Raw genomic sequence first — 22,715 nt, 5'->3', positions numbered from 1 at the left:
ATCACCTAAAGACTTACCACACTGTTTAGGCCCAATTCCAACTGCTTTTGGCAGCTAAACAGTGTTGAGCCTCTTTAGTAGTTTAAATTAAGATCCCCTGCTAATATCATGTCCTGTAGGTCTTTTTACATTGCCAACATATGATTTTTTTCAGTAAGCAAAAACAGTTACGAAACTTTTTTATTAGCTTACCTGGTGATAGAAGTAGAAGAGGGCAAAAAAGTGCCTGTATCTCACCTACAGCCATACCACATTGGATATGCCCAACCTCGTCTGATCTTGGAAGCTAAACAGTGTTGGGCCTGGTTAGTACTTGGGTGGGAGACCACATGGGAACACCAGGTGCTGTAGGTTTTTTCACATTACTGGCAAATTGTTTTTATTCTCTAGCTATTAAAATTGGAAACTTTTTCTTTTTATTGCCTGTAGAGACATTTGTAAGAGGTCAAACAGACACAATAGCCATCACCTAAAGACTTACCACACTGTTTAGGCCCAATTCCAACTGCTTTTGGCAGCTAAACAGTGTTGAGCCTCTTTAGTAGTTTAAATTAAGATCCCCTGCTAATATCATGTCCTGTAGGTCTTTTTACATTGCCAACATATGATTTTTTTCAGTAAGCAAAAACAGTTACGAAACTTTTTTATTAGCTTACCTGGTGATAGAAGTAGAAGAGGGCAAAAAAGTGCCTGTATCTCACCTACAGCCATACCACATTGGATATGCCCAACCTCGTCTGATCTTGGAAGCTAAACAGTGTTGGGCCTGGTTAGTACTTGGGTGGGAGACCACATGGGAACACCAGGTGCTGTAGGTTTTTTCACATTACTGGCAAATTGTTTTTATTCTCTAGCTATTAAAATTGGAAACTTTTTCTTTTTATTGCCTGTAGAGACATTTGTAAGAGGTCAAACAGACACAATAGCCATCACCTAAAGACTTACCACACTGTTTAGGCCCAATTCCAACTGCTTTTGGCAGCTAAACAATGTTGAGCCTCTTTAGTAGTTTAATTTAAGATCCCCTGCTAATATCATGTCCTGTAGGTCTTTTTACATTACCAACACATGATTTTTTTCAGTAAGCAAAAACAGTTAGGAAGCTTTTTTATTAGCTTACCTGGTGATAGAAGAGAAGAGGGCAAAAAAGAGCATGTATGTCACCTACAGCCGTACCACATTGGATAGGCCCAATCTCGTCTGATCTTGGAAGCTAAGCAGTGTTGGGCCTGGTTAGAACTTGCGTGGGAGACCACATGGGAACACCTGGTGCTGTAGGTTTTTTAACATTACTGGCAAATTGTTTTTATTCTCTAGCTATTTAAATTGGAAACTTTTTCTTTTTATTGCCAGTACAGACATTTGGAAGAGGTCAAACAGACACAATAGCCATCACCTAAAGACTTACCACACTGTTTAGGCCCAATTCCAACTGCTTTTGGCAGCTAAACAGTGTATGAGCCTCTTTAGTAGTTTAATTTAAGATCCCCTGCTAATATCATGTCCTGTAGGTCTTTTTACATTGCCAACACATGATTTTTTTCAGTAAGCAAAAACAGTTACGAAACTTTTTTATTAGCTTACCTGGTGATAGAAGTAGAAGAGGGCAAAAAAGAGCATGTATCTCACCTACAGCCATACCACATTGGATATGCCCAATCTCGTCTGATCTTGGAAGCTAAGCAGTGTTGGGCCTGGTTAGTACTTGGGTGGGAGACCACATGGGAACAACAGGTGCTGTAGGTTTTTTCACATTACTGGCAAATTGTTTTTATTCTCTAGCTATTTAAATTGGAAACTTTTTCTTTTTATTGCCTGTAGAGACATTTGTAAGAGGTCAAACAGACACAATAGCCATCACCTAAAGACTTACCACACTGTTTAGGCCCAATTCCAACTGCTTTTGGCAGCTAAACAGTGTTGAGCCTCTTTAGTAGTTTAAATTAAGATCCCCTGCTAATATCATGTCCTGTAGGTCTTTTTACATTGCCAACATATGATTTTTTTCAGTAAGCAAAAACAGTTACGAAACTTTTTTATTAGCTTACCTGGTGATAGAAGTAGAAGAGGGCAAAAAAGTGCCTGTATCTCACCTACAGCCATACCACATTGGATATGCCCAACCTCGTCTGATCTTGGAAGCTAAACAGTGTTGGGCCTGGTTAGTACTTGGGTGGGAGACCACATGGGAACACCAGGTGCTGTAGGTTTTTTCACATTACTGGCAAATTGTTTTTATTCTCTAGCTATTAAAATTGGAAACTTTTTCTTTTTATTGCCTGTAGAGACATTTGTAAGAGGTCAAACAGACACAATAGCCATCACCTAAAGACTTACCACACTGTTTAGGCCCAATTCCAACTGCTTTTGGCAGCTAAACAATGTTGAGCCTCTTTAGTAGTTTCATTTAAGATCCCCTGCTAATATCATGTCCTGTAGGTCTTTTTACATTACCAACACATGATTTTTTTCAGTAAGCAAAAACAGTTAGGAAGTTTTTTTATTAGCTTACCTGGTGATAGAAGTAGAAGAGGGCAAACCAGTGCATGTATCTCACCTACAGCCATACCACATTGGACAGGCCCAAGCTCGTCTGATCTTGGAAGCTAAGCAGTGTTGGGCCTGGTTAGTACTTGGGTGGGAGACCACATGGGAACACCAGGTGCTGTAGGTTTTTTCACATTACTGGCAAATTGTTTTTATTCTCTATCTATTTAAATTGGAAACTTTTTCTTTTTATTGCCAGCACAGACATTTAGAAGAGGTCAAACATACACAATAGCCATCACCTAAAGACTTACCACACTGTTTAGGCCCAATTCTAACTGCTTTTGGCAGCTAAACAGTGTTGAGCCTCTTTAGTAGTTTAATTTAAGATCCCCTGCTAATATCATGTCCTGTAGGTCTTTTTACATTGCCAACACATGATTTTTTTCAGTAAGCAAAAACAGTTACGAAACTTTTTTATTAGCTTACCTGGTGATAGAAGTAGAAGAGGGCAAAAAAGTGCCTGTATCTCACCTACAGCCATACCACATTGGATATGCCCAATCTCGTCTGATCTTGGAAGCTAAGCAGTGTTGGGCCTGGTTAGTACTTGGGTGGGAGACCACATGGGAACACCAGGTGCTGTAAGTTTTTTCACATTACTGGCAAATTGTTTTTATTCTCTAGCTATTTAAATTGGAAACTTTTTCTTTTTATTGCCTGTAGAGACATTTGTAAGAGGTCAAACAGACACAATAGCCATCACCTAAAGACTTACCACCCTGTTTAGGCCCAATTCCAACTGCTTTTGGCAGCTAAACAGTGTTGAGCCTCTTTAGTAGTTTAATTTAAGATCCCCTGCTAATATCATGTCCTGTAGGTCTTTTTACATTACCAACACATGATTTTTTTCAGTAAGCAAAAACAGTTAGGAAGCTTTTTTATTAGCTTACCTGGTGATAGAAGAGAAGAGGGCAAAAAAGAGCATGTATCTCACCTACAGCCATACCACACTGGATAGGCCCAATCTCGTCTGATCTTGGAAGCTAAGCAGTGTTGGGCCTGGTTAGTACTTGGGTGGGAGACCACATGGGAACACCAGGTGCTGTAAGTTTTTTCACATTACTGGCAAATTGTTTTTATTCTCTAGCTATTTAAATTGGAAACTTTTTCTTTTTATTGCCAGTACAGACATTTGGAAGAGGTCAAACAGACACAATAGCCATCACCTAAAGACTTACCACACTGTTTAGGCCCAATTCCAACTGCTTTTGGCAGCTAAACAGTGTATGAGCCTCTTTAGTAGTTTCATTTAAGATCCCCTGCTAATATCATGTCCTGTAGGTATTTTTACATTACCAAAACATGATTTTTTTCATTAAGCCAAAACAGTTAGGAAACTTTTTTATTAGCTTAGCTGGTGATAGAAGTAGAAAAGGGCAAAAAAGTGCATGTATCTCACCTACAGCCATACCACATTGGATAGGCCCTATCTCGTCTGATCTTGGAAGCTAAGCAGTGTTGGGCCTGGTTAGTACTTGGGTGGGAGACCACATGGGAACACCAGTTGCTGTAGGCTTTTTCACATTACTGGCAAATTGTTTTTATTCTCTATCTATTTAAATTGGAAACTTTTTCTTTTTATTGCCAGCACAGCCATTTAGAAGAGGTCAAACATACACAATAGCCATCACCTAAAGACTTACCACACTGTTTAGGCCCAATTCCAACTGCTTTTGGCAGCTAAACAGTGTTGAGCCTCTTTAGTAGTTTAATTTAAGATCCCCTGCTAATATCATGTTATGTAGGTCTTTTTACATTGCCAACACATGATTTTTTTCAGTAAGCAAAAACAGTTACGAAACTTTTTTATTAGCTTACCTGGTGATAGAAGTAGAAGAGGGCAAAAAAGTGCCTGTATCTCACCTACAGCCATACCACATTGGATATGCCCAATCTTGTCTGATCTTGGAAGCTAAGCAGTGTTGGGCCTGGTTAGTACTTGGGTGGGAGACCTCATGGGAACACCAGGTGCTGTAGGTTTTTTCACATTACTGGCAAATTGTTTTTATTCTCTAGCTATTTAAATTGGAAACTTTTGCTTTTTATTGCCTGTAGAGACATATGTAAGAGGTCAAACAGACACAATAGCCATCACCTAAAGACTTACCACACTGTTTAGGCCCAATTCCAACTGCTTTTGGCAGCTAAACAGTGTTGAGCCTCTTTAGTAGTTTAATTTAAGATCCCCTGCTAATATCATGTCCTGTAGGTCTTTTTACATTACCAACACATGATTTTTTTCAGTAAGCAAAAACAGTTAGGAAGCTTTTTTATTAGCTTACCTGGTGATAGAAGAGAAGAGGGCAAAAAAGAGCATGTATGTCACCTACAGCCGTACCACATTGGATAGGCCCAATCTCGTCTGATCTTGGAAGCTAAGCAGTGTTGGGCCTGGTTAGAACTTGTGTGGGAGACCACATGGGAACACCTGGTGCTGTAGGTTTTTTAACATTACTGGCAAATTGTTTTTATTCTCTAGCTATTTAAATTGGAAACTTTTTCTTTTTATTGCCAGTACAGACATTTGGAAGAGGTCAAACAGACACAATAGCCATCACCTAAAGACTTACCACACTGTTTAGGCCCAATTCCAACTGCTTTTGGCAGCTAAACAGTGTTGAGCCTCTTTAGTAGTTTAAATTAAGATCCCCTGCTAATATCATGTCCTGTAGGTCTTTTTACATTGCCAACATATGATTTTTTTCAGTAAGCAAAAACAGTTACGAAACTTTTTTATTAGCTTACCTGGTGATAGAAGTAGAAGAGGGCAAAAAAGTGCCTGTATCTCACCTACAGCCATACCACATTGGATATGCCCAACCTCGTCTGATCTTGGAAGCTAAACAGTGTTGGGCCTGGTTAGTACTTGGGTGGGAGACCACATGGGAACACCAGGTGCTGTAGGTTTTTTCACATTACTGGCAAATTGTTTTTATTCTCTAGCTATTAAAATTGGAAACTTTTTCTTTTTATTGCCTGTAGAGACATTTGTAAGAGGTCAAACAGACACAATAGCCATCACCTAAAGACTTACCACACTGTTTAGGCCCAATTCCAACTGCTTTTGGCAGCTAAACAATGTTGAGCCTCTTTAGTAGTTTCATTTAAGATCCCCTGCTAATATCATGTCCTGTAGGTCTTTTTACATTACCAACACATGATTTTTTTCAGTAAGCAAAAACAGTTAGGAAGTTTTTTTATTAGCTTACCTGGTGATAGAAGTAGAAGAGGGCAAACCAGTGCATGTATCTCACCTACAGCCATACCACATTGGACAGGCCCAAGCTCGTCTGATCTTGGAAGCTAAGCAGTGTTGGGCCTGGTTAGTACTTGGGTGGGAGACCACATGGGAACACCAGGTGCTGTAGGTTTTTTCACATTACTGGCAAATTGTTTTTATTCTCTATCTATTTAAATTGGAAACTTTTTCTTTTTATTGCCAGCACAGACATTTAGAAGAGGTCAAACATACACAATAGCCATCACCTAAAGACTTACCACACTGTTTAGGCCCAATTCTAACTGCTTTTGGCAGCTAAACAGTGTTGAGCCTCTTTAGTAGTTTAATTTAAGATCCCCTGCTAATATCATGTCCTGTAGGTCTTTTTACATTGCCAACACATGATTTTTTTCAGTAAGCAAAAACAGTTACGAAACTTTTTTATTAGCTTACCTGGTGATAGAAGTAGAAGAGGGCAAAAAAGTGCCTGTATCTCACCTACAGCCATACCACATTGGATATGCCCAATCTCGTCTGATCTTGGAAGCTAAGCAGTGTTGGGCCTGGTTAGTACTTGGGTGGGAGACCACATGGGAACACCAGGTGCTGTAAGTTTTTTCACATTACTGGCAAATTGTTTTTATTCTCTAGCTATTTAAATTGGAAACTTTTTCTTTTTATTGCCTGTAGAGACATTTGTAAGAGGTCAAACAGACACAATAGCCATCACCTAAAGACTTACCACCCTGTTTAGGCCCAATTCCAACTGCTTTTGGCAGCTAAACAGTGTTGAGCCTCTTTAGTAGTTTAATTTAAGATCCCCTGCTAATATCATGTCCTGTAGGTCTTTTTACATTACCAACACATGATTTTTTTCAGTAAGCAAAAACAGTTAGGAAGCTTTTTTATTAGCTTACCTGGTGATAGAAGAGAAGAGGGCAAAAAAGAGCATGTATCTCACCTACAGCCATACCACATTGGATAGGCCCAATCTCGTCTGATCTTGGAAGCTAAGCAGTGTTGGGCCTGGTTAGTACTTGGGTGGGAGACCACATGGGAACACCAGGTGCTGTAAGTTTTTTCACATTACTGGCAAATTGTTTTTATTCTCTAGCTATTTAAATTGGAAACTTTTTCTTTTTATTGCCAGTACAGACATTTGGAAGAGGTCAAACAGACACAATAGCCATCACCTAAAGACTTACCACACTGTTTAGGCCCAATTCCAACTGCTTTTGGCAGCTAAACAGTGTATGAGCCTCTTTAGTAGTTTCATTTAAGATCCCCTGCTAATATCATGTCCTGTAGGTATTTTTACATTACCAAAACATGATTTTTTTCATTAAGCCAAAACAGTTAGGAAACTTTTTTATTAGCTTAGCTGGTGATAGAAGTAGAAAAGGGCAAAAAAGTGCATGTATCTCACCTACAGCCATACCACATTGGATAGGCCCTATCTCGTCTGATCTTGGAAGCTAAGCAGTGTTGGGCCTGGTTAGTACTTGGGTGGGAGACCACATGGGAACACCAGTTGCTGTAGGCTTTTTCACATTACTGGCAAATTGTTTTTATTCTCTATCTATTTAAATTGGAAACTTTTTCTTTTTATTGCCAGCACAGCCATTTAGAAGAGGTCAAACATACACAATAGCCATCACCTAAAGACTTACCACACTGTTTAGGCCCAATTCCAACTGCTTTTGGCAGCTAAACAGTGTTGAGCCTCTTTAGTAGTTTAATTTAAGATCCCCTGCTAATATCATGTTATGTAGGTCTTTTTACATTGCCAACACATGATTTTTTTCAGTAAGCAAAAACAGTTACGAAACTTTTTTATTAGCTTACCTGGTGATAGAAGTAGAAGAGGGCAAAAAAGTGCCTGTATCTCACCTACAGCCATACCACATTGGATATGCCCAATCTTGTCTGATCTTGGAAGCTAAGCAGTGTTGGGCCTGGTTAGTACTTGGGTGGGAGACCTCATGGGAACACCAGGTGCTGTAGGTTTTTTCACATTACTGGCAAATTGTTTTTATTCTCTAGCTATTTAAATTGGAAACTTTTGCTTTTTATTGCCTGTAGAGACATTTGTAAGAGGTCAAACAGACACAATAGCCATCACCTAAACACTTACCACACTGTTTAGGCCCAATTCCAACTGCTTTTGGCAGCTAAACAGTGTTGAGCCTCTTTAGTAGTTTAATTTAAGATCCCCTGCTAATATCATGTCCTGTAGGTCTTTTTACATTACCAACACATGATTTTTTTCAGTAAGCAAAAACAGTTAGGAAGTTTTTTTATTAGCTTACCTGGTGATAGAAGAGAAGAGGGCAAAAAAGAGCATGTATCTCACCTACAGCCATACCACATTGGATAGGCCCAATCTCCTCTGATCTTGGAAGCTAAGCAGTGTTGGGCCTGGTTAGAACTTGGGTGGGAGACCACATGGGAACACCTGGTGCTGTAGGTTTTTTAACATTACTGGCAAATTGTTTTTATTCTCTAGCTATTTAAATTGGAAACTTTTTCTTTTTATTGCCAGTACAGACATTTGGAAGAGGTCAAACAGACACAATAGCCATCACCTAAAGACTTACCACACTGTTTAGGCCCAATTCCAACTGCTTTTGGCAGCTAAACAGTGTATGAGCCTCTTTAGTAGTTTAATTTAAGATCCCCTGCTAATATCATGTCCTGTAGGTCTTTTTACATTGCCAACACATGATTTTTTTCAGTAAGCAAAAACAGTTACGAAACTTTTTTATTAGCTTACCTGGTGATAGAAGTAGAAGAGGGCAAAAAAGTGCCTGTATCTCACCTACAGCCATACCACATTGGATATGCCCAATCTCGTCTGATCTTGGAAGCTAAGCAGTGTTGGGCCTGGTTAGTACTTGGGTGGGAGACCACATGGGAACAACAGGTGCTGTAGGTTTTTTCACATTACTGGCAAATTGTTTTTATTCTCTAGCTATTTAAATTGGAAACTTTTTCTTTTTATTGCCTGTAGAGACATTTGTAAGAGGTCAAACAGACACAATAGCCATCACCTAAAGACTTACCACACTGTTTAGGCCCAATTCCAACTGCTTTTGGCAGCTAAACAGTGTTGAGCCTCTTTAGTAGTTTAAATTAAGATCCCCTGCTAATATCATGTCCTGTAGGTCTTTTTACATTGCCAACATATGATTTTTTTCAGTAAGCAAAAACAGTTACGAAACTTTTTTATTAGCTTACCTGGTGATAGAAGTAGAAGAGGGCAAAAAAGTGCCTGTATCTCACCTACAGCCATACCACATTGGATATGCCCAATCTCGTCTGATCTTGGAAGCTAAACAGTGTTGGGCCTGGTTAGTACTTGGGCGGGAGACCACATGGGAACACCAGGTGCTGTAGGTTTTTTCACATTACTGGCAAATTGTTTTTATTCTCTAGCTATTAAAATTTGAAACTTTTTCTTTTTATTGCCTGTAGAGACATTTGTAAGAGGTCAAACAGACACAATAGCCATCACCTAAAGACTTACCACACTGTTTAGGCCCAATTCCAACTGCTTTTGGCAGCTAAACAATGTTGAGCCTCTTTAGTAGTTTCATTTAAGATCCCCTGCTAATATCATGTCCTGTAGGTCTTTTTACATTACCAACACATGATTTTTTTCAGTAAGCAAAAACAGTTAGGAAGCTTTTTTATTAGCTTACCTGGTGATAGAAGTAGAAGAGGGCAAACCAGTGCATGTATCTCACCTACAGCCATACCACATTGGACAGGCCCAATCTCGTCTGATCTTGGAAGCTAAGCAGTGTTGGGCCTGGTTAGTACTTGGGTGGGAGACCACATGGGAACACCAGGTGCTGTAGGTTTTTTCACATTACTGGCAAATTGTTTTTATTCTCTATCTATTTAAATTGGAAACTTTTTCTTTTTATTGCCTGTAGAGACATTTGTAAGAGGTCAAACAGACACAATAGCCATCACCTAAAGACTTACCACCCTGTTTAGGCCCAATTCCAACTGCTTTTGGCAGCTAAACAGTGTTGAGCCTCTTTAGTAGTTTAATTTAAGATCCCCTGCTAATATCATGTCCTGTAGGTCTTTTTACATTACCAACACATGATTTTTTTCAGTAAGCAAAAACAGTTAGGAAGCTTTTTTATTAGCTTACCTGGTGATAGAAGAGAAGAGGGCAAAAAAGAGCATGTATCTCACCTACAGCCATACCACATTGGATAGGCCCAATCTCGTCTGATCTTGGAAGCTAAGCAGTGTTGGGCCTGGTTAGTACTTGGGTGGGAGACCACATGGGAACACCTGGTGCTGTAGGTTTTTTCACATTACTGGCAAATTGTTTTTATTCTCTAGCTATTTAAATTGGAAACTTTTTCTTTTTATTGCCAGTACAGACATTTGGAAGAGGTCAAACAGACACAATAGCCATCACCTAAAGACTTACCACACTGTTTAGGCCCAATTCCAACTGCTTTTGGCAGCTAAACAGTGTATGAGCCTCTTTAGTAGTTTCATTTAAGATCCCCTGCTAATATCATGTCCTGTAGGTATTTTTACATTACCAAAACATGATTTTTTTCATTAAGCCAAAACAGTTAGGAAACTTTTTTATTAGCTTACCTGGTGATAGAAGTAGAAAAGGGCAAAAAAGTGCATGTATCTCACCTACAGCCATACCACATTGGATAGGCCCAATCTCGTCTGATCTTGGAAGCTAAGCAGTGTTGGGCCTGGTTAGTACTTGGGTGGGAGACCACATGGGAACACCAGTTGCTGTAGGTTTTTTCACATTACTGGCAAATTGTTTTTATTCTCTATCTATTTAAATTGGAAACTTTTTATTTTTATTGCCAGCACAGACATTTAGAAGAGGTCAAACATACACAATAGCCATCACCTAAAGACTTACCACACTGTTTAGGCCCAATTCCAACTGCTTTTGGCAGCTAAACAGTGTTGAGCCTCTTTAGTAGTTTAATTTAAGATCCCCTGCTAATATCATGTTATGTAGGTCTTTTTACATTGCCAACACATGATTTTTTTCAGTAAGCAAAAACAGTTACGAAACTTTTTTATTAGCTTACCTGGTGATAGAAGTAGAAGAGGGCAAAAAAGTGCCTGTGTCTCACCTACAGCCATACCACATTGGATATGCCCAATCTTGTCTGATCTTGGAAGCTAAGCAGTGTTGGGCCTGGTTAGTACTTGGGTGGGAGACCTCATGGGAACACCAGGTGCTGTAGGTTTTTTCACATTACTGGCAAATTGTTTTTATTCTCTAGCTATTTAAATTGGAAACTTTTGCTTTTTATTGCCTGTAGAGACATTTGTAAGAGGTCAAACAGACACAATAGCCATCACCTAAAGACTTACCACACTGTTTAGGCCCAATTCCAACTGCTTTTGGCAGCTAAACAGTGTTGAGCCTCTTTAGTAGTTTAATTTAAGATCCCCTGCTAATATCATGTCCTGTAGGTCTTTTTACATTACCAACACATGATTTTTTTCAGTAAGCAAAAACAGTTAGGAAGCTTTTTTATTAGCTTACCTGGTGATAGAAGAGAAGAGGGCAAAAAAGAGCATGTATCTCACCTACAGCCATACCACATTGGATAGGCCCAATCTCGTCTGATCTTGGAAGCTAAGCAGTGTTGGGCCTGGTTAGAACTTGGGTGGGAGACCACATGGGAACACCTGGTGCTGTAGGTTTTTTAACATTACTGGCAAATTGTTTTTATTCTCTAGCTATTTAAATTGGAAACTTTTTCTTTTTATTGCCAGTACAGACATTTGGAAGAGGTCAAACAGACACAATAGCCATCACCTAAAGACTTACCACACTGTTTAGGCCCAATTCCAACTGCTTTTGGCAGCTAAACAGTGTATGAGCCTCTTTAGTAGTTTAATTTAAGATCCCCTGCTAATATCATGTCCTGTAGGTCTTTTTACATTGCCAACACATGATTTTTTTCAGTAAGCAAAAACAGTTACGAAACTTTTTTATTAGCTTACCTGGTGATAGAAGTAGAAGAGGGCAAAAAAGTGCCTGTGTCTCACCTACAGCCATACCACATTGGATATGCCTGATCTTGGAAGCTAAGCAGTGTTGGGCCTGGTTAGTACTTGGGTGGGAGACCTCATGGGAACACCAGGTGCTGTAGGTTTTTTCACATTACTGGCAAATTGTTTTTATTCTCTAGCTATTTAAATTGGAAACTTTTGCTTTTTATTGCCTGTAGAGACATTTGTAAGAGGTCAAACAGACACAATAGCCATCACCTAAAGACTTACCACACTGTTTAGGCCCAATTCCAACTGCTTTTGGCAGCTAAACAGTGTTGAGCCTCTTTAGTAGTTTAATTTAAGATCCCCTGCTAATATCATGTCCTGTAGGTCTTTTTACATTACCAACACATGATTTTTTTCAGTAAGCAAAAACAGTTAGGAAGCTTTTTTATTAGCTTACCTGGTGATAGAAGAGAAGAGGGCAAAAAAGAGCATGTATCTCACCTACAGCCATACCACATTGGATAGGCCCAATCTCGTCTGATCTTGGAAGCTAAGCAGTGTTGGGCCTGGTTAGAACTTGGGTGGGAGACCACATGGGAACAACTGGTGCTGTAGGTTTTTTAACATTACTGGCAAATTGTTTTTATTCTCTAGCTATTTAAATTGGAAACTTTTTCTTTTTATTGCCAGTACAGACATTTGGAAGAGGTCAAACAGACACAATAGCCATCACCTAAAGACTTACCACACTGTTTAGGCCCAATTCCAACTGCTTTTGGCAGCTAAACAGTGTATGAGCCTCTTTAGTAGTTTAATTTAAGATCCCCTGCTAATATCATGTCCTGTAGGTCTTTTTACATTGCCAACACATGATTTTTTTCAGTAAGCAAAAACAGTTACGAAACTTTTTTATTAGCTTACCTGGTGATAGAAGTAGAAGAGGGCAAAAAAGTGCCTGTATCTCACCTACAGCCATACGACATTGGATATGCCCAATCTCGTCTGATCTTGGAAGCTAAGCAGTGTTGGGCCTGGTTAGTACTTGGGTGGGAGACCACATGGGAACAACAGGTGCTGTAGGTTTTTTCACATTACTGGCAAATTGTTTTTATTCTCTAGCTATTTAAATTGGAAACTTTTTCTTTTTATTGCCTGTAGAGACATTTGTAAGAGGTCAAACAGACACAATAGCCATCACCTAAAGACTTACCACACTGTTTAGGCCCAATTCCAACTGCTTTTGGCAGCTAAACAGTGTTGAGCCTCTTTAGTAGTTTAAATTAAGATCCCCTGCTAATATCATGTCCTGTAGGTCTTTTTACATTGCCAACATATGATTTTTTTCAGTAAGCAAAAACAGTTACGAAACTTTTTTATTAGCTTACCTGGTGATAGAAGTAGAAGAGGGCAAAAAAGTGCCTGTATCTCACCTACAGCCATACCACATTGGATATGCCCAATCTCGTCTGATCTTGGAAGCTAAACAGTGTTGGGCCTGGTTAGTACTTGGGTGGGAGACCACATGGGAACACCAAGTGCTGTAGGTTTTTTCACATTACTGGCAAATTGTTTTTATTCTCTAGCTATTAAAATTGGAAACTTTTTCTTTTTATTGCCTGTAGAGACATTTGTAAGAGGTCAAACAGACACAATAGCCATCACCTAAAGACTTACCACACTGTTTAGGCCCAATTCCAACTGCTTTTGGCAGCTAAACAATGTTGAGCCTCTTTAGTAGTTTCATTTAAGATCCCCTGCTAATATCATGTCCTGTAGGTCTTTTTACATTACCAACACATGATTTTTTTCAGTAAGCAAAAACAGTTAGGAAGCTTTTTTATTAGCTTACCTGGTGATAGAAGTAGAAGAGGGCAAACCAGTGCATGTATCTCACCTACAGCCATACCACATTGGACAGGCCCAATCTCGTCTGATCTTGGAAGCTAAGCAGTGTTGGGCCTGGTTAGTACTTTGGTGGGAGACCACATGGGAACACCTGGTGCTGTAGGTTTTTTCACATTACTGGCAAATTGTTTTTATTCTCTAGCTATTTAAATTGGAAACTTTTTCTTTTTATTGCCAGTACAGACATTTGGAAGAGGTCAAACAGACACAATAGCCATCACCTAAAGACTTACCACACTGTTTAGGCCCAATTCCAACTGCTTTTGGCAGCTAAACAGTGTATGAGCCTCTTTAGTAGTTTCATTTAAGATCCCCTGCTAATATCATGTCCTGTAGGTATTTTTACATTACAGAAACATGATTTTTTTCATTAAGCCAAAACAGTTAGGAAACTTTTTTATTAGCTTACCTGGTGATAGAAGTAGAAAAGGGCAAAAAAGTGCATGTATCTCACCTACAGCCATACCACATTGGATAGGCCCAATCTCGTCTGATCTTGGAAGCTAAGCAGTGTTGGGCCTGGTTAGTACTTGGGTGGGAGACCACATGGGAACACCTGGTGCTGTAGGTTTTTTCACATTACTGGCAAATTGTTTTTATTCTCTATCTATTTAAATTGGAAACTTTTTCTTTTTATTGCCAGCACAGACATTTAGAAGAGGTCAAACATACACAATAGCCATCACCTAAAGACTTACCACACTGTTTAGGCCCAATTCCAACTGCTTTTGGCAGCTAAACAGTGTTGAGCCTCTTTAGTAGTTTAATTTAAGATCCCCTGCTAATATCATGTCCTGTAGGTCTTTTTACATTGCCAACACATGATTTTTTTCAGTAAGCAAAAACAGTTACGAAACTTTTTTATTAGCTTACCTGGTGATAGAAGTAGAAGAGGGCAAAAAAGTGCCTGTATCTCACCTACAGCCATACCACATTGGATATGCCCAATCTCGTCTGATCTTGGAAGCTAAGCAGTGTTGGGCCTGGTTAGTACTTGGGTGGGAGACCACATGGGAACACCAGGTGATGTAGGTTTTTTCACATTACTGGCAAATTGTTTTTATTCTCTAGCTATTTAAATTGGAAACTTTTTCTTTTTATTGCCTGTAGAGACATTTGTAAGAGGTCAAACAGACACAATAGCCATCACCTAAAGACTTACCACACTGTTTAGGCCCTATTCCAACTGCTTTTGGCAGCTAAACAGTGTTGAGCCTCTTTAGTAGTTTAATTTAAGATCCCCTGCTAATATCATGTCCTTTAGGTCTTTTTACATTACCAACACATGATTTTCATCAGTAAGCAAAAACAGTTAGGAAGCTTTTTTATTAGCTTACCTGGTGATAGAAGAGAAGAGGGCAAAAAAGAGCATGTATCTCACCTACAGCCATACCACATTGGATAGGTCCAATCTCGTCTGATCTTGGAAGCTAAGCAGTGTTGGGCCTGGTTAGTACTTGGGTGGGAGACCACATGGGAACACCTGGTGCTGTAGGTTTTTTCACATTACTGGCAAATTGTTTTTATTCTCTATCTATTTAAATTGGAAACTTTTTCTTTTTATTGCCAGCACAGACATTTAGAAGAGGTCAAACATACACAATAGCCATCACCTACAGACTTACCACACTGTTTAGGCCCAATTCTAACTGCTTTTGGCAGCTAAACAGTGTTGAGCCTCTTTAGTAGTTTAATTTAAGATCCCCTGCTAATATCATGTCCTGTAGGTCTTTTTACATTACCAACACATGATTTTTTTCATTAAGCCAAAACAGTTAGGAAACTTTTTTATTAGCTTACCTGGTGATAGAAGTAGAAGAGGGCAAAAAAGTGCATGTATCTCACCTACAGCCATACCACATTGGATAGGCCCAATCTCGTCTGATCTTGGAAGCTAAGCAGTGTTGGGCCTGGTTAGTACTTGGGTGGGAGACCACATGGGAACACCAGGTGCTGTAGGTTTTTTCACATTACTGGCAAATTGATTTTATTCTCTATCTATTTAAATTGGAAACTTTTTCTTTTTATTGCCAGCACAGACATTTAGAAGAGGTCAAACATACACAATAGCCATCACCTAAAGACTTACCACACTGTTTAGGCCCAATTCCAACTGCTTTTGGCAGCTAAACAGTGTTGAGCCTCTTTAGTAGTTTAATTTAAGATCCCCTGCTAATATCATGTCCTGTAGGTCTTTTTACATTGCCAACATATGATTTTTTTCAGTAAGCAAAAACAGTTACGAAACTTTTTTATTAGCTTACCTGGTGATAGAAGTAGAAGAGGGCAAAAAAGTGCCTGTATCTCACCTACAGCCATACCACATTGGATATGCCCAACCTCGTCTGATCTTGGAAGCTAAACAGTGTTGGGCCTGGTTAGTACTTGGGTGGGAGACCACATGGGAACACCAGGTGCTGTAGGTTTTTTCACATTACTGGCAAATTGTTTTTATTCTCTAGCTATTAAAATTGGAAACTTTTTCTTTTTATTGCCTGTAGAGACATTTGTAAGAGGTCAAACAGACACAATAGCCATCACCTAAAGACTTACCACACTGTTTAGGCCCAATTCCAACTGCTTTTGGCAGCTAAACAGTGTTGAGCCTCTTTAGTAGTTTAAATTAAGATCCCCTGCTAATATCATGTCCTGTAGGTCTTTTTACATTGCCAACATATGATTTTTTTCAGTAAGCAAAAACAGTTACGAAACTTTTTTATTAGCTTACCTGGTGATAGAAGTAGAAGAGGGCAAAAAAGTGCCTGTATCTCACCTACAGCCATACCACATTGGATATGCCCAACCTCGTCTGATCTTGGAAGCTAAACAGTGTTGGGCCTGGTTAGTACTTGGGTGGGAGACCACATGGGAACACCAGGTGCTGTAGGTTTTTTCACATTACTGGCAAATTGTTTTTATTCTCTAGCTATTAAAATTGGAAACTTTTTCTTTTTATTGCCTGTAGAGACATTTGTAAGAGGTCAAACAGACACAATAGCCATCACCTAAAGACTTACCACACTGTTTAGGCCCAATTCCAACTGCTTTTGGCAGCTAAACAATGTTGAGCCTCTTTAGTAGTTTCATTTAAGATCCCCTGCTAATATCATGTCCTGTAGGTCTTTTTACATTACCAACACATGATTTTTTTCAGTAAGCAAAAACAGTTAGGAAGTTTTTTTATTAGCTTACCTGGTGATAGAAGTAGAAGAGGGCAAACCAGTGCATGTATCTCACCTACAGCCATACCACATTGGACAGGCCCAAGCTCGTCTGATCTTGGAAGCTAAGCAGTGTTGGGCCTGGTTAGTACTTGGGTGGGAGACCACATGGGAACACCAGGTGCTGTAGGTTTTTTCACATTACTGGCAAATTGTTTTTATTCTCTATCTATTTAAATTGGAAACTTTTTCTTTTTATTGCCAGCACAGACATTTAGAAGAGGTCAAACATACACAATAGCCATCACCTAAAGACTTACCACACTGTTTAGGCCCAATTCTAACTGCTTTTGGCAGCTAAACAGTGTTGAGCCTCTTTAGTAGTTTAATTTAAGATCCCCTGCTAATATCATGTCCTGTAGGTCTTTTTACATTGCCAACACATGATTTTTTTCAGTAAGCAAAAACAGTTACGAAACTTTTTTATTAGCTTACCTGGTGATAGAAGTAGAAGAGGGCAAAAAAGTGCCTGTATCTCACCTACAGCCATACCACATTGGATATGCCCAATCTCGTCTGATCTTGGAAGCTAAGCAGTGTTGGGCCTGGTTAGTACTTGGGTGGGAGACCACATGGGAACACCAGGTGCTGTAAGTTTTTTCACATTACTGGCAAATTGTTTTTATTCTCTAGCTATTTAAATTGGAAACTTTTTCTTTTTATTGCCTGTAGAGACATTTGTAAGAGGTCAAACAGACACAATAGCCATCACCTAAAGACTTACCACCCTGTTTAGGCCCAATTCCAACTGCTTTTGGCAGCTAAACAGTGTTGAGCCTCTTTAGTAGTTTAATTTAAGATCCCCTGCTAATATCATGTCCTGTAGGTCTTTTTACATTACCAACACATGATTTTTTTCAGTAAGCAAAAACAGTTAGGAAGCTTTTTTATTAGCTTACCTGGTGATAGAAGAGAAGAGGGCAAAAAAGAGCATGTATCTCACCTACAGCCATACCACATTGGATAGGCCCAATCTCGTCTGATCTTGGAAGCTAAGCAGTGTTGGGCCTGGTTAGTACTTGGGTGGGAGACCACATGGGAACACCAGGTGCTGTAAGTTTTTTCACATTACTGGCAAATTGTTTTTATTCTCTAGCTATTTAAATTGGAAACTTTTTCTTTTTATTGCCAGTACAGACATTTGGAAGAGGTCAAACAGACACAATAGCCATCACCTAAAGACTTACCACACTGTTTAGGCCCAATTCCAACTGCTTTTGGCAGCTAAACAGTGTATGAGCCTCTTTAGTAGTTTCATTTAAGATCCCCTGCTAATATCATGTCCTGTAGGTATTTTTACATTACCAAAACATGATTTTTTTCATTAAGCCAAAACAGTTAGGAAACTTTTTTATTAGCTTAGCTGGTGATAGAAGTAGAAAAGGGCAAAAAAGTGCATGTATCTCACCTACAGCCATACCACATTGGATAGGCCCTATCTCGTCTGATCTTGGAAGCTAAGCAGTGTTGGGCCTGGTTAGTACTTGGGTGGGAGACCACATGGGAACCCCAGTTGCTGTAGGCTTTTTCACATTACTGGCAAATTGTTTTTATTCTCTATCTATTTAAATTGGAAACTTTTTCTTTTTATTGCCAGCACAGCCATTTAGAAGAGGTCAAACATACACAATAGCCATCACCTAAAGACTTACCACACTGTTTAGGCCCAATTCCAACTGCTTTTGGCAGCTAAACAGTGTTGAGCCTCTTTAGTAGTTTAATTTAAGATCCCCTGCTAATATCATGTTATGTAGGTCTTTTTACATTGCCAACACATGATTTTTTTCAGTAAGCAAAAACAGTTACGAAACTTTTTTATTAGCTTACCTGGTGATAGAAGTAGAAGAGGGCAAAAAAGTGCCTGTATCTCACCTACAGCCATACCACATTGGATATGCCCAATCTTGTCTGATCTTGGAAGCTAAGCAGTGTTGGGCCTGGTTAGTACTTGGGTGGGAGACCTCATGGGAACACCAGGTGCTGTAGGTTTTTTCACATTACTGGCAAATTGTTTTTATTCTCTAGCTATTTAAATTGGAAACTTTTGCTTTTTATTGCCTGTAGAGACATTTGTAAGAGGTCAAACAGACACAATAGCCATCACCTAAACACTTACCACACTGTTTAGGCCCAATTCCAACTGCTTTTGGCAGCTAAACAGTGTTGAGCCTCTTTAGTAGTTTAATTTAAGATCCCCTGCTAATATCATGTCCTGTAGGTCTTTTTACATTACCAACACATGATTTTTTTCAGTAAGCAAAAACAGTTAGGAAGTTTTTTTATTAGCTTACCTGGTGATAGAAGAGAAGAGGGCAAAAAAGAGCATGTATCTCACCTACAGCCATACCACATTGGATAGGCCCAATCTCCTCTGATCTTGGAAGCTAAGCAGTGTTGGGCCTGGTTAGAACTTGGGTGGGAGACCACATGGGAACACCTGGTGCTGTAGGTTTTTTAACATTACTGGCAAATTGTTTTTATTCTCTAGCTATTTAAATTGGAAACTTTTTCTTTTTATTGCCAGTACAGACATTTGGAAGAGGTCAAACAGACACAATAGCCATCACCTAAAGACTTACCACACTGTTTAGGCCCAATTCCAACTGCTTTTGGCAGCTAAACAGTGTATGAGCCTCTTTAGTAGTTTAATTTAAGATCCCCTGCTAATATCATGTCCTGTAGGTCTTTTTACATTGCCAACACATGATTTTTTTCAGTAAGCAAAAACAGTTACGAAACTTTTTTATTAGCTTACCTGGTGATAGAAGTAGAAGAGGGCAAAAAAGTGCCTGTATCTCACCTACAGCCATACCACATTGGATATGCCCAATCTCGTCTGATCTTGGAAGCTAAGCAGTGTTGGGCCTGGTTAGTACTTGGGTGGGAGACCACATGGGAACAACAGGTGCTGTAGGTTTTTTCACATTACTGGCAAATTGTTTTTATTCTCTAGCTATTTAAATTGGAAACTTTTTCTTTTTATTGCCTGTAGAGACATTTGTAAGAGGTCAAACAGACACAATAGCCATCACCTAAAGACTTACCACACTGTTTAGGCCCAATTCCAACTGCTTTTGGCAGCTAAACAGTGTTGAGCCTCTTTAGTAGTTTAAATTAAGATCCCCTGCTAATATCATGTCCTGTAGGTCTTTTTACATTGCCAACATATGATTTTTTTCAGTAAGCAAAAACAGTTACGAAACTTTTTTATTAGCTTACCTGGTGATAGAAGTAGAAGAGGGCAAAAAAGTGCCTGTATCTCACCTACAGCCATACCACATTGGATATGCCCAATCTCGTCTGATCTTGGAAGCTAAACAGTGTTGGGCCTGGTTAGTACTTGGGCGGGAGACCACATGGGAACACCAGGTGCTGTAGGTTTTTTCACATTACTGGCAAATTGTTTTTATTCTCTAGCTATTAAAATTTGAAACTTTTTCTTTTTATTGCCTGTAGAGACATTTGTAAGAGGTCAAACAGACACAATAGCCATCACCTAAAGACTTACCACACTGTTTAGGCCCAATTCCAACTGCTTTTGGCAGCTAAACAATGTTGAGCCTCTTTAGTAGTTTCATTTAAGATCCCCTGCTAATATCATGTCCTGTAGGTCTTTTTACATTACCAACACATGATTTTTTTCAGTAAGCAAAAACAGTTAGGAAGCTTTTTTATTAGCTTACCTGGTGATAGAAGTAGAAGAGGGCAAACCAGTGCATGTATCTCACCTACAGCCATACCACATTGGACAGGCCCAATCTCGTCTGATCTTGGAAGCTAAGCAGTGTTGGGCCTGGTTAGTACTTGGGTGGGAGACCACATGGGAACACCAGGTGCTGTAGGTTTTTTCACATTACTGGCAAATTGTTTTTATTCTCTATCTATTTAAATTGGAAACTTTTTCTTTTTATTGCCTGTAGAGACATTTGTAAGAGGTCAAACAGACACAATAGCCATCACCTAAAGACTTACCACCCTGTTTAGGCCCAATTCCAACTGCTTTTGGCAGCTAAACAGTGTTGAGCCTCTTTAGTAGTTTAATTTAAGATCCCCTGCTAATATCATGTCCTGTAGGTCTTTTTACATTACCAACACATGATTTTTTTCAGTAAGCAAAAACAGTTAGGAAGCTTTTTTATTAGCTTACCTGGTGATAGAAGAGAAGAGGGCAAAAAAGAGCATGTATCTCACCTACAGCCATACCACATTGGATAGGCCCAATCTCGTCTGATCTTGGAAGCTAAGCAGTGTTGGGCCTGGTTAGTACTTGGGTGGGAGACCACATGGGAACACCTGGTGCTGTAGGTTTTTTCACATTACTGGCAAATTGTTTTTATTCTCTAGCTATTTAAATTGGAAACTTTTTCTTTTTATTGCCAGTACAGACATTTGGAAGAGGTCAAACAGACACAATAGCCATCACCTAAAGACTTACCACACTGTTTAGGCCCAATTCCAACTGCTTTTGGCAGCTAAACAGTGTATGAGCCTCTTTAGTAGTTTCATTTAAGATCCCCTGCTAATATCATGTCCTGTAGGTATTTTTACATTACCAAAACATGATTTTTTTCATTAAGCCAAAACAGTTAGGAAACTTTTTTATTAGCTTACCTGGTGATAGAAGTAGAAAAGGGCAAAAAAGTGCATGTATCTCACCTACAGCCATACCACATTGGATAGGCCCAATCTCGTCTGATCTTGGAAGCTAAGCAGTGTTGGGCCTGGTTAGTACTTGGGTGGGAGACCACATGGGAACACCAGTTGCTGTAGGTTTTTTCACATTACTGGCAAATTGTTTTTATTCTCTATCTATTTAAATTGGAAACTTTTTATTTTTATTGCCAGCACAGACATTTAGAAGAGGTCAAACATACACAATAGCCATCACCTAAAGACTTACCACACTGTTTAGGCCCAATTCCAACTGCTTTTGGCAGCTAAACAGTGTTGAGCCTCTTTAGTAGTTTAATTTAAGATCCCCTGCTAATATCATGTTATGTAGGTCTTTTTACATTGCCAACACATGATTTTTTTCAGTAAGCAAAAACAGTTACGAAACTTTTTTATTAGCTTACCTGGTGATAGAAGTAGAAGAGGGCAAAAAAGTGCCTGTGTCTCACCTACAGCCATACCACATTGGATATGCCCAATCTTGTCTGATCTTGGAAGCTAAGCAGTGTTGGGCCTGGTTAGTACTTGGGTGGGAGACTTCATGGGAACACCAGGTGCTGTAGGTTTTTTCACATTACTGGCAAATTGTTTTTATTCTCTAGCTATTTAAATTGGAAACTTTTGCTTTTTATTGCCTGTAGAGACATTTGTAAGAGGTCAAACAGACACAATAGCCATCACCTAAAGACTTACCACACTGTTTAGGCCCAATTCCAACTGCTTTTGGCAGCTAAACAGTGTTGAGCCTCTTTAGTAGTTTAATTTAAGATCCCCTGCTAATATCATGTCCTGTAGGTCTTTTTACATTACCAACACATGATTTTTTTCAGTAAGCAAAAACAGTTAGGAAGCTTTTTTATTAGCTTACCTGGTGATAGAAGAGAAGAGGGCAAAAAAGAGCATGTATCTCACCTACAGCCATACCACATTGGATAGGCCCAATCTCGTCTGATCTTGGAAGCTAAGCAGTGTTGGGCCTGGTTAGAACTTGGGTGGGAGACCACATGGGAACACCTGGTGCTGTAGGTTTTTTAACATTACTGGCAAATTGTTTTTATTCTCTAGCTATTTAAATTGGAAACTTTTTCTTTTTATTGCCAGTACAGACATTTGGAAGAGGTCAAACAGAC

The 22,715-nt window shown here is 39.3% G+C and overlaps 40 non-coding genes and 9 pseudogenes across 40 annotated transcripts; all 49 read left to right on the top strand.

Moving 5' to 3' along the window:
- The first annotated feature begins 235 nt into the window (after positions 1-235).
- On the top strand, positions 236-354 carry LOC146023196 (5S ribosomal RNA). The gene has a single exon (XR_014452621.1). It is a non-coding gene; the product is annotated as a 5S ribosomal RNA (ribosomal RNA).
- A 345-nt stretch (positions 355-699) lies between these two features.
- On the top strand, positions 700-818 carry LOC146023195 (5S ribosomal RNA). The gene has a single exon (XR_014452620.1). It is a non-coding gene; the product is annotated as a 5S ribosomal RNA (ribosomal RNA).
- Positions 819-1,162: 344 nt separating this feature from the next.
- On the top strand, positions 1,163-1,281 carry LOC146025049 (5S ribosomal RNA; annotated as a pseudogene).
- Positions 1,282-1,627: 346 nt separating this feature from the next.
- On the top strand, positions 1,628-1,746 carry LOC146021625 (5S ribosomal RNA). Its single transcript, XR_014451103.1, has one exon. It is a non-coding gene; the product is annotated as a 5S ribosomal RNA (ribosomal RNA).
- A 345-nt stretch (positions 1,747-2,091) lies between these two features.
- On the top strand, positions 2,092-2,210 carry LOC146023194 (5S ribosomal RNA). The gene has a single exon (XR_014452619.1). It is a non-coding gene; the product is annotated as a 5S ribosomal RNA (ribosomal RNA).
- A 345-nt stretch (positions 2,211-2,555) lies between these two features.
- Positions 2,556-2,674, top strand: LOC146023887 (5S ribosomal RNA). The gene has a single exon (XR_014453288.1). It is a non-coding gene; the product is annotated as a 5S ribosomal RNA (ribosomal RNA).
- Positions 2,675-3,019: 345 nt separating this feature from the next.
- Positions 3,020-3,138, top strand: LOC146022512 (5S ribosomal RNA). Its single transcript, XR_014451965.1, has one exon. It is a non-coding gene; the product is annotated as a 5S ribosomal RNA (ribosomal RNA).
- A 344-nt stretch (positions 3,139-3,482) lies between these two features.
- LOC146022948 (5S ribosomal RNA) lies at positions 3,483-3,601 on the top strand. Its single transcript, XR_014452382.1, has one exon. It is a non-coding gene; the product is annotated as a 5S ribosomal RNA (ribosomal RNA).
- A 346-nt stretch (positions 3,602-3,947) lies between these two features.
- LOC146024973 (5S ribosomal RNA) lies at positions 3,948-4,066 on the top strand (annotated as a pseudogene).
- Positions 4,067-4,411: 345 nt separating this feature from the next.
- On the top strand, positions 4,412-4,530 carry LOC146022542 (5S ribosomal RNA). Its single transcript, XR_014451993.1, has one exon. It is a non-coding gene; the product is annotated as a 5S ribosomal RNA (ribosomal RNA).
- Positions 4,531-4,874: 344 nt separating this feature from the next.
- LOC146025047 (5S ribosomal RNA) lies at positions 4,875-4,993 on the top strand (annotated as a pseudogene).
- A 345-nt stretch (positions 4,994-5,338) lies between these two features.
- LOC146023193 (5S ribosomal RNA) lies at positions 5,339-5,457 on the top strand. The gene has a single exon (XR_014452618.1). It is a non-coding gene; the product is annotated as a 5S ribosomal RNA (ribosomal RNA).
- Positions 5,458-5,802: 345 nt separating this feature from the next.
- Positions 5,803-5,921, top strand: LOC146023886 (5S ribosomal RNA). Its single transcript, XR_014453287.1, has one exon. It is a non-coding gene; the product is annotated as a 5S ribosomal RNA (ribosomal RNA).
- A 345-nt stretch (positions 5,922-6,266) lies between these two features.
- On the top strand, positions 6,267-6,385 carry LOC146022510 (5S ribosomal RNA). The gene has a single exon (XR_014451963.1). It is a non-coding gene; the product is annotated as a 5S ribosomal RNA (ribosomal RNA).
- Positions 6,386-6,729: 344 nt separating this feature from the next.
- LOC146023559 (5S ribosomal RNA) lies at positions 6,730-6,848 on the top strand. The gene has a single exon (XR_014452973.1). It is a non-coding gene; the product is annotated as a 5S ribosomal RNA (ribosomal RNA).
- A 346-nt stretch (positions 6,849-7,194) lies between these two features.
- On the top strand, positions 7,195-7,313 carry LOC146024972 (5S ribosomal RNA; annotated as a pseudogene).
- A 345-nt stretch (positions 7,314-7,658) lies between these two features.
- LOC146022541 (5S ribosomal RNA) lies at positions 7,659-7,777 on the top strand. Its single transcript, XR_014451992.1, has one exon. It is a non-coding gene; the product is annotated as a 5S ribosomal RNA (ribosomal RNA).
- Positions 7,778-8,121: 344 nt separating this feature from the next.
- Positions 8,122-8,240, top strand: LOC146024744 (5S ribosomal RNA; annotated as a pseudogene).
- A 346-nt stretch (positions 8,241-8,586) lies between these two features.
- LOC146021624 (5S ribosomal RNA) lies at positions 8,587-8,705 on the top strand. The gene has a single exon (XR_014451102.1). It is a non-coding gene; the product is annotated as a 5S ribosomal RNA (ribosomal RNA).
- A 345-nt stretch (positions 8,706-9,050) lies between these two features.
- LOC146022879 (5S ribosomal RNA) lies at positions 9,051-9,169 on the top strand. Its single transcript, XR_014452318.1, has one exon. It is a non-coding gene; the product is annotated as a 5S ribosomal RNA (ribosomal RNA).
- A 345-nt stretch (positions 9,170-9,514) lies between these two features.
- LOC146022520 (5S ribosomal RNA) lies at positions 9,515-9,633 on the top strand. The gene has a single exon (XR_014451972.1). It is a non-coding gene; the product is annotated as a 5S ribosomal RNA (ribosomal RNA).
- Positions 9,634-9,977: 344 nt separating this feature from the next.
- Positions 9,978-10,096, top strand: LOC146022403 (5S ribosomal RNA). Its single transcript, XR_014451861.1, has one exon. It is a non-coding gene; the product is annotated as a 5S ribosomal RNA (ribosomal RNA).
- A 346-nt stretch (positions 10,097-10,442) lies between these two features.
- On the top strand, positions 10,443-10,561 carry LOC146024156 (5S ribosomal RNA). Its single transcript, XR_014453547.1, has one exon. It is a non-coding gene; the product is annotated as a 5S ribosomal RNA (ribosomal RNA).
- A 345-nt stretch (positions 10,562-10,906) lies between these two features.
- On the top strand, positions 10,907-11,025 carry LOC146022540 (5S ribosomal RNA). Its single transcript, XR_014451991.1, has one exon. It is a non-coding gene; the product is annotated as a 5S ribosomal RNA (ribosomal RNA).
- Positions 11,026-11,369: 344 nt separating this feature from the next.
- On the top strand, positions 11,370-11,488 carry LOC146024431 (5S ribosomal RNA). Its single transcript, XR_014453813.1, has one exon. It is a non-coding gene; the product is annotated as a 5S ribosomal RNA (ribosomal RNA).
- A 346-nt stretch (positions 11,489-11,834) lies between these two features.
- On the top strand, positions 11,835-11,943 carry LOC146025126 (5S ribosomal RNA; annotated as a pseudogene).
- Positions 11,944-12,287: 344 nt separating this feature from the next.
- LOC146024813 (5S ribosomal RNA) lies at positions 12,288-12,406 on the top strand (annotated as a pseudogene).
- A 346-nt stretch (positions 12,407-12,752) lies between these two features.
- On the top strand, positions 12,753-12,871 carry LOC146023847 (5S ribosomal RNA). Its single transcript, XR_014453250.1, has one exon. It is a non-coding gene; the product is annotated as a 5S ribosomal RNA (ribosomal RNA).
- Positions 12,872-13,216: 345 nt separating this feature from the next.
- Positions 13,217-13,335, top strand: LOC146023399 (5S ribosomal RNA). Its single transcript, XR_014452819.1, has one exon. It is a non-coding gene; the product is annotated as a 5S ribosomal RNA (ribosomal RNA).
- A 345-nt stretch (positions 13,336-13,680) lies between these two features.
- Positions 13,681-13,799, top strand: LOC146022777 (5S ribosomal RNA). Its single transcript, XR_014452218.1, has one exon. It is a non-coding gene; the product is annotated as a 5S ribosomal RNA (ribosomal RNA).
- A 346-nt stretch (positions 13,800-14,145) lies between these two features.
- On the top strand, positions 14,146-14,264 carry LOC146022402 (5S ribosomal RNA). Its single transcript, XR_014451860.1, has one exon. It is a non-coding gene; the product is annotated as a 5S ribosomal RNA (ribosomal RNA).
- Positions 14,265-14,609: 345 nt separating this feature from the next.
- Positions 14,610-14,728, top strand: LOC146022816 (5S ribosomal RNA). The gene has a single exon (XR_014452257.1). It is a non-coding gene; the product is annotated as a 5S ribosomal RNA (ribosomal RNA).
- Positions 14,729-15,072: 344 nt separating this feature from the next.
- Positions 15,073-15,191, top strand: LOC146023552 (5S ribosomal RNA). Its single transcript, XR_014452966.1, has one exon. It is a non-coding gene; the product is annotated as a 5S ribosomal RNA (ribosomal RNA).
- Positions 15,192-15,536: 345 nt separating this feature from the next.
- On the top strand, positions 15,537-15,655 carry LOC146022089 (5S ribosomal RNA). Its single transcript, XR_014451557.1, has one exon. It is a non-coding gene; the product is annotated as a 5S ribosomal RNA (ribosomal RNA).
- A 345-nt stretch (positions 15,656-16,000) lies between these two features.
- LOC146023192 (5S ribosomal RNA) lies at positions 16,001-16,119 on the top strand. The gene has a single exon (XR_014452617.1). It is a non-coding gene; the product is annotated as a 5S ribosomal RNA (ribosomal RNA).
- A 345-nt stretch (positions 16,120-16,464) lies between these two features.
- On the top strand, positions 16,465-16,583 carry LOC146023191 (5S ribosomal RNA). Its single transcript, XR_014452616.1, has one exon. It is a non-coding gene; the product is annotated as a 5S ribosomal RNA (ribosomal RNA).
- A 345-nt stretch (positions 16,584-16,928) lies between these two features.
- On the top strand, positions 16,929-17,047 carry LOC146023885 (5S ribosomal RNA). Its single transcript, XR_014453286.1, has one exon. It is a non-coding gene; the product is annotated as a 5S ribosomal RNA (ribosomal RNA).
- A 345-nt stretch (positions 17,048-17,392) lies between these two features.
- LOC146022509 (5S ribosomal RNA) lies at positions 17,393-17,511 on the top strand. Its single transcript, XR_014451962.1, has one exon. It is a non-coding gene; the product is annotated as a 5S ribosomal RNA (ribosomal RNA).
- Positions 17,512-17,855: 344 nt separating this feature from the next.
- LOC146023558 (5S ribosomal RNA) lies at positions 17,856-17,974 on the top strand. The gene has a single exon (XR_014452972.1). It is a non-coding gene; the product is annotated as a 5S ribosomal RNA (ribosomal RNA).
- Positions 17,975-18,320: 346 nt separating this feature from the next.
- Positions 18,321-18,439, top strand: LOC146024988 (5S ribosomal RNA; annotated as a pseudogene).
- Positions 18,440-18,784: 345 nt separating this feature from the next.
- On the top strand, positions 18,785-18,903 carry LOC146022539 (5S ribosomal RNA). Its single transcript, XR_014451990.1, has one exon. It is a non-coding gene; the product is annotated as a 5S ribosomal RNA (ribosomal RNA).
- A 344-nt stretch (positions 18,904-19,247) lies between these two features.
- LOC146024743 (5S ribosomal RNA) lies at positions 19,248-19,366 on the top strand (annotated as a pseudogene).
- A 346-nt stretch (positions 19,367-19,712) lies between these two features.
- LOC146021623 (5S ribosomal RNA) lies at positions 19,713-19,831 on the top strand. The gene has a single exon (XR_014451101.1). It is a non-coding gene; the product is annotated as a 5S ribosomal RNA (ribosomal RNA).
- A 345-nt stretch (positions 19,832-20,176) lies between these two features.
- Positions 20,177-20,295, top strand: LOC146022878 (5S ribosomal RNA). Its single transcript, XR_014452317.1, has one exon. It is a non-coding gene; the product is annotated as a 5S ribosomal RNA (ribosomal RNA).
- A 345-nt stretch (positions 20,296-20,640) lies between these two features.
- On the top strand, positions 20,641-20,759 carry LOC146022518 (5S ribosomal RNA). Its single transcript, XR_014451971.1, has one exon. It is a non-coding gene; the product is annotated as a 5S ribosomal RNA (ribosomal RNA).
- A 344-nt stretch (positions 20,760-21,103) lies between these two features.
- On the top strand, positions 21,104-21,222 carry LOC146022401 (5S ribosomal RNA). Its single transcript, XR_014451859.1, has one exon. It is a non-coding gene; the product is annotated as a 5S ribosomal RNA (ribosomal RNA).
- A 346-nt stretch (positions 21,223-21,568) lies between these two features.
- LOC146024155 (5S ribosomal RNA) lies at positions 21,569-21,687 on the top strand. The gene has a single exon (XR_014453546.1). It is a non-coding gene; the product is annotated as a 5S ribosomal RNA (ribosomal RNA).
- A 345-nt stretch (positions 21,688-22,032) lies between these two features.
- Positions 22,033-22,151, top strand: LOC146023578 (5S ribosomal RNA). The gene has a single exon (XR_014452991.1). It is a non-coding gene; the product is annotated as a 5S ribosomal RNA (ribosomal RNA).
- A 344-nt stretch (positions 22,152-22,495) lies between these two features.
- LOC146024430 (5S ribosomal RNA) lies at positions 22,496-22,614 on the top strand. Its single transcript, XR_014453812.1, has one exon. It is a non-coding gene; the product is annotated as a 5S ribosomal RNA (ribosomal RNA).
- The last annotated feature ends 101 nt before the right edge of the window (positions 22,615-22,715 follow it).

Source organism: Crinia signifera, chromosome 7, assembly GCF_055691185.1.
Source record: "Crinia signifera chromosome 7, ASM5569118v1, whole genome shotgun sequence".
In the NCBI taxonomy this organism is placed as follows: Eukaryota; Metazoa; Chordata; class Amphibia; order Anura; family Myobatrachidae; genus Crinia; species Crinia signifera.
The sequence above is the reverse complement of the archived record's forward strand: the minus strand, read 5'-3'. Positions and strand labels throughout refer to the sequence as shown.